This window comes from Scylla paramamosain, unplaced genomic scaffold, assembly GCF_035594125.1.
Source record: "Scylla paramamosain isolate STU-SP2022 unplaced genomic scaffold, ASM3559412v1 Contig25, whole genome shotgun sequence".
Classification (NCBI taxonomy): domain Eukaryota; kingdom Metazoa; phylum Arthropoda; class Malacostraca; order Decapoda; family Portunidae; genus Scylla; species Scylla paramamosain.
The window spans coordinates 775,442-785,000 of NW_026973690.1; the positions used below are offsets into that span (position 1 = coordinate 775,442).

A 9,559-nucleotide genomic window follows, 5' to 3' on the forward strand; every position below is an offset into this window, starting at 1 on the left:
GTTATAGTAATGGTGGTGGTGATGGGTTTTCCCTGCTGGTGTCAATGGTGGTGTGTTGTAGCCGTGTTCTCTCTCTCTCTCTCTCTCTCTCTCTCTCTCTGTGTGTGTGTCACTTACTTATTTCAGCAGACGAGCAACAATGGAGGCAGGCAAAACCCACGATACTTCCACACACAAATCAACAACGCAGAATCCTGTGAGTGGATCTCCTCCATCTACTTCTTCGTTCCTCTCTCCCAACCTGTATTCCTCCGCTGACCCTCCCTTCACTCCTCCCCTCCCTTGGACACGTCACGCCTGCCTGTCACGCAAAGTTGGGTAACCTCTGTGTAATCATGAACATTTCAGTGGAGGTCTAAATCTTTTATTGGTTTGGTAAGTGTGGGTGAAATATTTACAACTGATGTCACTCCTTTATTCACTGAAATATAACACGGAACTAGAAAACTGGTGGAGGGAGGGAGCGCTGGTGGAGGGAGGGTAGAGGAAGGGAGTGGAGGGTGCAGAGTGTCAGGAAGAGGAAGAGCGAGAATGTTGCAGGGAAAGTACTGGTCTGTGCTGCGTGTGGGAAGTGACTTTAGTGGCGGCGTGAAGGCGAGGACACGAGTGAGGTGCTGGCAGGCTGACTGAGGTGAGTGTGGTGTGGTGAGGTGAAGTAACCGTGTACTTTCAGCCAGGCAAGTAAGTAGTGGCGGCCGGTAGGAACAGCTCCAGTTGAAGTTTTCCTACTGAATTATTATCGTCTTTGTCTTGTTTCCTCCTTCTCTGCGTTGTTCTCCTTCTATTTCTTGGTCTTTCATCGTTACGTTCACTCATTTTCATTTCTATAAATAAACAAAATAACTAACTTGCTACCTATATTTTAAAACGATCTCCATCTTGCTCCCTCCCTCCCTCCCTGCTTCCCCGCTCAGCTGTTCAGTGATGACGTCTGCTCACACCGAGTCGCGCAGAGCAGGCTAACCACCTCAATCACTGGTTAACTCTTTCCTTTTCATTATTTCACCCGATCTTTCAACTCGCTTCTTCAATGTTTCAGTGTTTCAGTGCTTCAGACGTCTGAATAAATCACTGTTACATGTATTGCTGTATCTCGGATGTATCTTGAAGGGGGTGACAGGAGTGAGAGGGGAGGAGGGGGCAGGAAGAGGGAAAGGTGAAGGAGGAGGCGTGTTGCAAGGGTCGTGATGCCAGGGACGTGGTGAAGCTGAGCAGGAATCAGTCAGTAAGTGTGAGACGATGAGCACTAAGGCCTGTACTCTGAAACATTTCTGCGCCGCACCTCCACTACACTTAAAAGACTCTAGTTGAAGTCATTCGTGTATATATATATATATATATATATATATATATATATATATATATATATATATATATATATATATATATATATATATATATATATATATATATATATATTACGGCTCTAGTGACAGGCTAAAAATATTTCAACATTATGAAGAGGAGAAACACTCTTGAGCATGGTTTATTGTTATGAGAATACTGTTAATACTTATCCCTCGGGTTAACAAGCGAGGAGACAAGGGAAGGTAAGGTGTGGAATCCCTGGTGTCTCAGTGTTCCTGCCTGCCTGAGTGAGGGATCTCACGCACCACCTACTGAGAACACCACTTTAGTTTTTTCCTCGCACCATTTAATTTAACTACTCTTTGGGGATTTGTACCTTCAGTGGGCCTTTCTCAGCCTTATTATTACCCTGCGCCAGGGAAGTGGTTCAAATTTTCTTGCGTGGCACAGCAACACCTAATGTCATGCGTTGAAAAAAAAAAAAAAAAAAAAAAATATATATATATATATATATATATATATATATATATATATATATATATATATATATATATATATATATATATATATATATATATATATATATATATATAATTGCATAGAAATACTAGTATTGTTAAAATGAAAGGAAAAGTAACAAATAAAATATAGTCGAAGTTTCAAGACATCAAGAAATTAAATCTAGAAAAAATACAAATTAAGTGGCCTGGGATTTGAATGTACTAATTAATAATGAAAGGACTGTAAGGAGGAGGTGAGCGGTGAGGCCACGCGAACAAGTACCATATGCTCCAAAACTTTACAGTAATGAGGAGAAATTAAACGTTATCAGGGTCAAAATTTAGAGCTCCTCTTGAAAAAAAAGAAAAAAAAATTGCAGAGCGAGACAAGATAACACGTGTGTCTGATACTGCGTGCTTTCCTTACTCCTGTGTTGGTTGGCTTACCAATTGTCACTATCTATCTGTCATCACTCATTGTAATTTTTGTTCCTGATATGCTCGTCTTCAGCTCTCTCTCTCTCTCTCTCTCTCTCTCTCTCTCTCTCTCTCTCTCTCTCTCTCTCTCTCTCTCTCTCTCTCTCTCTCTCCTTTTCATCTTCAGAAAGTAAAAAATACATGAAGAGCGAGAGGCGGAGGAAAGGTTGGTGTTTACGAGAGAGAGAGAGAGAGAGAGAGAGAGAGAGAGAGAGAGAGAGAGAGAGAGAGAGAGAGAGAGAGAGACGGGACGAAGATGATATAAAAGAAAATGTAATAGAAGAGTAAGAGACGAAAAGAGAAAGAAGACTTACATTTACGAGGAGATATTACGATAATACGACATAGGAAGATGTGGCCGCTTAGTTACCTGGTGCAGTCATTTTCCGTCTGGTTTTCTTTACGCGAGTCAAGTCATTCCTGTGCTGTCTAATGGTTCACTTGCTTCATTGACGCTGCGAGAAATCTGCTGGCGGTGGAGAGGTTAGGCTTTATGGGCAACTACTAGTGTGTGTGTGTGTGTGTGTGTGTGTGTGTGTGTGTTAGTGATATCTGGAGATTTACACGCTCTTAGACTGTCCAGCGCTCATCTGTGTACTAGTGAGCCTGGTGGGTGCGTGGCATCCCTCACCCTGGGACGCGGATTCCTACAGTTCACCTTCCCCAGGTTCATCATTTATCCGGGTTGGGACAGTTCCTATCTAACTGTTTTTTTTTTTTTAATCTGACTTCATTCATCACCCATTATTTCTTGTCCCATCCTCATTACTGACCCTGAGAATTTTGCTTAGGTCACCCTTTGTTTAGTTCAGGAGAGATGGTTCACGCTTGCCTGACGCTACACTTCCTTTCTAGCTATTTTTTAATCTGACTTCATTCATCACCTATTATTTCTTGTCCCATCCTAATGACTGACCCTGAGAATTTTGGTTAGGACACCCTTGTTGAGTTAGAGAAGAGATGGTTCACGCTTGCCTGGCGCTACAGTTCCTATCTAACTTTTTTTTTTTTTTTTTTTTTTTTTATCATCTATTATTTCTGGTCTCATCCTGATGACTGACCCTGAGAATTTTGCTTAGGTCATCCTTGTTTAAATAGAGGAGAGATGGTTCACGCTTGCCTGGCGCCACGTCAAGGTGGAGATTGATTGATTAAATGATCTGGCTTGCCACTGTTTGCTGTTCCCATGCATATCATTCATCAAGATTTCCACAATTAAATTCCTCAGGCTTATACATTTATCTACCTGAAGGAACAATGAACGGGTGGATGATGATGATGAGAGAGAGAGAGAGAGAGAGAGAGAGAGAGAGAGAGAGAGAGAGAGAGAGAGAGAGAGAATTACTGTCAATCTTTAAAGTCAATGTCTTGTTTTTCCTTCCTGTTTCTCTCTCTCTCTCTCTCTCTCTCTCTCTCTCTCTCTCTCTCTCTCTCTCTCTCTCTCTCTCTCTCTCTCTACTTAATTCCCAGAGCGCGTTATGGTTTCCCAAAATTTGTTGAATTCTTCCCCAAAATTTACCGCCACATTTAACGTTGCCAATTTGCCGCGGGGGAAAAAGGAAAAAAGTTTATTTGTTTATTTTCGTCCAAAGTTTCCTTTTTCTCTTTCCCTTCCTCTTCCTCCTCCTCCTCCTCCTGCTTCTGTTTTCCTTTCTTTCTTTCCTTCTTTCTTTAATGTTTTCTTTCACTTTTCTTTCTTACTCTCTTTGATTTTTTGTTATTTTATTTTTGTTTTTTTCCTTTTGTGTTCGTTCGTGTGTTCGTATCTTATTTATTTATTTATTTTTTTTTTTGGTGTGTGTATCATTGTTTTCATTTTATTGTAATATTTGTAATACATTCAATCCATTCTCTCTCTCACTCTCTCTCTCTGGCGTTGGCACTGAGTCAAGCAGTTAGTGGGTTACCTCCATCCACCACCTCCTCCTCCTCCTCCTCCTCCTCCACCTCCACCACCACCATCATCGCAGCTCAGATTGAGGTGCCCTCGAGTCATAATTGTACCGCCAAACACAAGAGGGCACGACACGGCTTGTTAGTCTCTCTCTCTCTCTCTCTCTCTCTCTCTCTCTCTCTCTCTCTCTCTCTCTCTCTCTCTCTCTCTCTCTCTCTATCTCCTGAATGTTTAATAAAATTTCATAGTTTTATTTATTTTTTATTTCTCATTTGGTGGAGTTTGTTAGTTTTTTCTCTTAACGGTTAATTGACTTTACATTTCATGATTTTAGGTGCTTTCTTAATTAACGCTTCTCATTATCTTCTTCTTCTTCTTCTTCTTCTTCTTCTTCTTCTTCTTCTTCCTCAGTCGCACCCATTACAAAGAGGTCTCCCTTCACTGCATCCCCTTCTCTCACTTCCTTCCCATCATTTTAATCCCTGAATTTATCTAATGTTCTCTTAATCATCACCCTTGTTCTAAGGCCTGGGTACCGCCTTAAAGCTTCATGATAACTTTTTTTTTCAAGCTTTCTAATTGCTTTAATTTTCATATATTTTTCTTCCTTCGTTTTCTCTCTCTATCTTTCTGCCTTTCTTATTTGTTGTCTTATGCTTTTTTTTTTTTTTTTCATGAATTTATTGTAAATTAATATGCTGTTTTGAAGTTGTCCTTTTACATTCCTCCTCCTCCTCCTCCTCCTCCTTCTCTCCACACAGATAATTGACGAAAATCACTCCAGATTGACATTTTTCATTTTTGTGCTAAAATTGTTCCTTTGCCCTAGAACTACAACTTGGTAAGTGTGAAACACATATATGAGCCATATAACCCATTCCCTGCCCCCCAGAAGCAACGCCTTCCGCGCCCATTCCAGCCGCATTACGATCTGACACACACACACACACACACACACACACACACACACACACACACACAGAGAGAGAGAGAGAGAGAGAGAGAGAGAGAGAGAGAGAGAGAGAGAGAGAGAGAGAGAGAGAGAGAGAATGTTTACTCCACTGAATGCTGACCTGTTATAGTTAGATTATTGGGGGTAGGAGGAACAAGGGAAGCAGCACGGAGAGCGACGACACCTCGCAAACGCTCTCTCTCTCTCTCTCTCTCTCTCTCTCTCTCTCTCTCTCTCTCTCACACACACACACACACCTGACCTGACCCCACCCCCCAAGTGATAATCACCTCTCTCTCTCTCTCTCTCTCTCTCTCTCTCTCTCTCTCTCTCTCTCTCTCTCTCTCTCACACACACACACACACACACACACACACACACACACACACTTCCCTCCCTGACCTGACCCAACCCCCCAAGTGATAATCACCTCTCTCTCTCTCTCTCTCTCTCTCTCTCTCTCTCTCTCTCTCTCTCTCTCTCTCTCTCTCTCTCTCTCACACACACACACACACACACACACACACACACACACACACACACACACACACACAGGACTGTCCTATACTGAGCGTATTGTAGACTGAAATGTTGGATTCTTTCAAAGACACACTCCCTCCGTCCTGCCTGTGATAAGGAGAGAAGGGGAGATAACACACGAACACAGACAGCTATCATCCTGACCCTTTTATAGTGAATATCACTATAAATCACTATATATTTGTCCTGTGTGGACTGTGGAGAGCAAATGCACTTCTCTTTTGTCATGCCATTTCACTGTCACGATGTCATGGGTGCAGTATTTTTTCAATTCCCCTTTTTGCGTTCTTGGAAACTGTGGCATGTGTTTTCCGTTTGGTTTCACAGTCCTAACTGCACCTGTGTTATGATCATGTAGGTATCTAGCCAATGCAGGACTTGTATACCAGCTAAATAAGAAAAAAAAAAAAAAAAAAAACACCCTCGTGGTTCAGTGGATGACGTGTCCTTACTACTTTTATGCTGCTGTTTTCTGTTTGGTTTCACAGTCCTAACTGCACCTGTGTTATGATCATGTAGGTATCTAGCCAATGCAGGACTTGTATACCAGCTAAATAAGAAAAAAAAAAAAAAAAAACACCCTCGTGGTTCAGTGGATGACGTGTCCTTACTACTTTTATGCTGCTGTTTTCTGTTTGGTTTCACAGTCCTAACTGCACCTGTGTTATGATCATGTAGGTATCTAGCCAATGCAGGACTTGTATACCAGCTAAATAAGAAAAAAAAAAAAAAAAAACACCCTCGTGGTTCAGTGGATGACGTGTCCTTACTACTTTTATGCTGCTGTTTTCTGTTTGGTTTCACAGTCCTAACTGCACCTGTGTTATGATCATGTAGGTATCTAGCCAATGCAGGACTTGTATACCAGCTAAATAAGAAAAAAAAAAAAAAAAAAAAACACCCTCGTGGTTCAGTGGATGACGTGTCCTTACTACTTTTATGCTGCTGCCCACCCACCACCCTGGAATGACGGGGATCGAACGTGTAAAACAGCTTCCCTGCCCCCCGCGCCCCATTCCAGCTGCATTACGATCTGACACACACACACACACACACACACACACACACACACACACACACACACACACACACACACACACGCACGGACCGGTACAGACTCAGTGCGATTCCCACCATGGTGCGAGCCATCAATCATTAGTATTTCCCTCCTAGATTAGTCTTACCGTTAGGATTAATGTTAAGTTTTTCCCCATCCCCTATGTACATTTTCAGTTTGTCAACTGCCTAAATAATAAACCGTTTATTATTATTATTATTATTATTATTACACACACACACACACACACACACACACACACACACACACAGAGAGAGAGAGAGAGAGAGAGAGAGAGAGAGAGAGAGAGAGAGAGAGAGAGAGAGAGAGAGAGAGAGAGAGACTGGGGTGTGACTTTATCGCAGAAACATGATAAGACACAGCTAGGGTAGGTCAAATCTTGCCCATGGTCAGACGCTGAGAGAGATAGATAGATAGAGAGAGAGAGAGAGAGAGAGAGAGAGAGAGAGAGAGAGAGAGAGAGAGAGAGAGAGAGAGAGAGAGAGAGAGGGAGGGAGCGAAGGAGTCGCGTGACTTTATCGCAGAAACATGATAAGGCACAGAAAGCAGGTCAAATCCTGCCGCTTAGTCAGACGCAGAGAACCAGTTATTGAGAGAGGACATACCCAGCATGGCACGGAAATCAAAGCGAGCTATTCACCTGAAAGCCGCGGGTGCACTTAGTGCGGAGAAGAGGAAAGAGAGGAAAAAAAGCAGCAGAGAAAGGTGAACAAGCATGTGAGCCTCCTCCTGGACTACCAGCTGCAGCGATGGGAGAGTCTCAGCCCGGACCATCCCTCGTGAAGAGAAAAAAGGTGGACACAAGTAACACAACAGATGAGCCGCAGTTGAAGGAAGACATGCCTCCTGCTTTACTGAAAAGAAAAGTGAGAGAAAAAGAAACTGTGCCAGTGAAACCACAGAAAGAGGAGTACCTCATTATCAGCAAGAAAAAACTGCTGCAACTCTTTGAAAATTATGAGTTTGTGTGCCCGAAGTGTAAAAACAAATCCAGGCAGAGTACCACCGTATCATCTGTGAGGTTTGGTGCTGTACGAAGAATTCATTCCCAGTGTGAAGTGTGCGGTGAGGAAGAACAGCAATATACCTCCAACAGGGTGGCACCACGTGGGAAATTTGATGCCAATGTGAAATTGGTAGAATTTGCCTTATCAAACAATGGTTTCAAAACCATTGAAGATATGGAAGAGACTTTTGAAAACAAGTTTATGTCATCAGCGTCATTTCATAAGATTGCTAAAACAGTTGAAACAGAAGGCATTACTAAAAGTGAAGAGGCACTCAGTGATGCGTGTAAGCTGGTACACAAGTTCATCGAAAGCCAAGAACCAGGAGCTCCTACAGTAAAAGATATCTCAGTAACTTGTGATGCAACATGGTCTAAGAGAGGCATCGTTGCAAAATATGGAGTAGTACCAGTCATCCACCTGGAAACTGGTCTAGTGCTGGACTACGAGTTACTCTCGAAGTACTGCCACTATTGTGAAATTCATCAGAATGATGAAGGAGACTGGTACAGTGATCATGAACAACACTGCCAAAAAAATTATGAGGGTAGTTCCCCTGCCATGGAGGTGGAAGGATGGAAAAGGTTGTGGATGAGATCCATAGAAAAGTGTAAATTTCGTTACACAACCGTAATATCAGATGGTGACTCAAAGGCATACACAGCCATTGTAAATGAGAAGATTTATGGAGAAGATATTGAGGTAAAGAAAGAGGAATGTATAAATCACGTGGCAAAAAGAGTTGGGAAAGCTCTGAGGGACTTTGTGCAACAGAAAAGTAGGAAAGGTGAAGGTGTTGGAGGGAGAAAGAGAGGGAGTCTGACTCAAGCTACCATACAAAAACTGCAAGATTATTATAGATATGCCATAATCAATAATAAAGGAAACATTGGAGAGATGAAGAGGGCAATTCTGGCATCATTAGAACACTGCGCCAGCACAGATGACAGTCCTGCACATCACATGTGCCCTGAAGGCGAAGAAACTTGGTGTTTCTATAATAAACTAATTCATGAGAATAAAGAAGTGCCTGCTGGTATGCATAATAAGAAAATTCGCCACCCCATAAGGAAAGACGTAAAGGAGGAGCTGTTGCAAGTGTATAAAAGATTTTGCGCGGACGAACTCCTGTCAAGGTGCAGTGGCTTCACGCAAAATGCAAATGAGAGCCTGAATGGAGTCATGTGGTCAATGGCACCTAAGATCAGATTCTTTCATAGTGTTAGAATGCAATATCTTATTGGAAAAGCAATAACATATTTCAACTTTGGGTACACAAGGACTCTCCACGAAAGGCATGGACCTGTCGGCAAAGAAATTGCCAAGAAACGTGACAGGAGAAGTACTTCTAAGTACCTGATAAGACAACAACAAAAAGAAGAAAGAAGAAGAAAGAAATCAAAAGATATGAGAAAGGAAGAGAGCCTCAGAGCAAGGGAAGGTACAAGTTATGAAGCTGGAGGATTCTAAGTTGTAACTTTTTTGGGTAGAAATAGCTGAGGAGGAGAGGGAAGAGGCCCATCCCTGGTAAAAATAAACCCCTCTCCAAGGAAACAGCTACTTCGAAAAGCCCCCAGGGGTGAGACGAGTAAAACTTGTCGGTAAAGGCCAAAATAAAATAAAATATTATATATTATAATAAACGCGTCTGCTCATCTCTCTCTCTCTCTCTCTCTCTCTCTCTCTCTCTCTCTCTCTTTGTGTGTGTGTGTGTGTGTGTGTGTGTGTGTGTGTAATCTGACCCACCCCCATGGTAAACCTTTGGTGTTCACACACACACCTTACTTGTGCGGTGTGTGTGTG

General features: G+C 42.3%; 1 protein-coding gene across 11 annotated transcripts in view; it reads left to right on the top strand.

Moving 5' to 3' along the window:
* Nucleotides 1-283: 283 nt before the first annotated feature.
* LOC135097553 (uncharacterized) overlaps nucleotides 284-9,559 on the top strand; it is a 57,237-nt gene continuing 47,961 nt past the window's right edge. For 2 of the 11 annotated variants that reach the window (XR_010265805.1, XM_063999476.1), the window contains exon 1: nucleotides 284-631. The gene's annotated coding sequence lies outside the window, so the exon portion shown is untranslated. The remainder of the gene's footprint in view (nucleotides 632-9,559) is intronic. The other 9 variants (XR_010265803.1, XR_010265795.1, XR_010265793.1 and 6 more) reach the window with 9 other exon arrangements.